Source organism: Rana temporaria, chromosome 4 (assembly GCF_905171775.1).
Source record: "Rana temporaria chromosome 4, aRanTem1.1, whole genome shotgun sequence".
Taxonomy (NCBI): domain Eukaryota; kingdom Metazoa; phylum Chordata; class Amphibia; order Anura; family Ranidae; genus Rana; species Rana temporaria.
Window position 1 is genome coordinate 481,282,215 of NC_053492.1, and position 217 is coordinate 481,282,431.

Genomic DNA, 217 nt, shown 5'->3' on the forward strand with positions numbered 1-217 from the left:
TTTATGTAGGGTCGGGTCTAGTACTGAGGTATGATGGGTAATGATGACATCATGTTATGTAGGGTCGGGTCTAGTACTGAGGTATGATGGGTAATGATGACATCATGTTATGTAGGGTCGGGTCTAGTACTGAGGTATGATGGGTAATGATGACATCATGTTATGTAGGGTCGGGTCTAGTACTGAGGTATGATGGTAATGATGACATCATGTTATG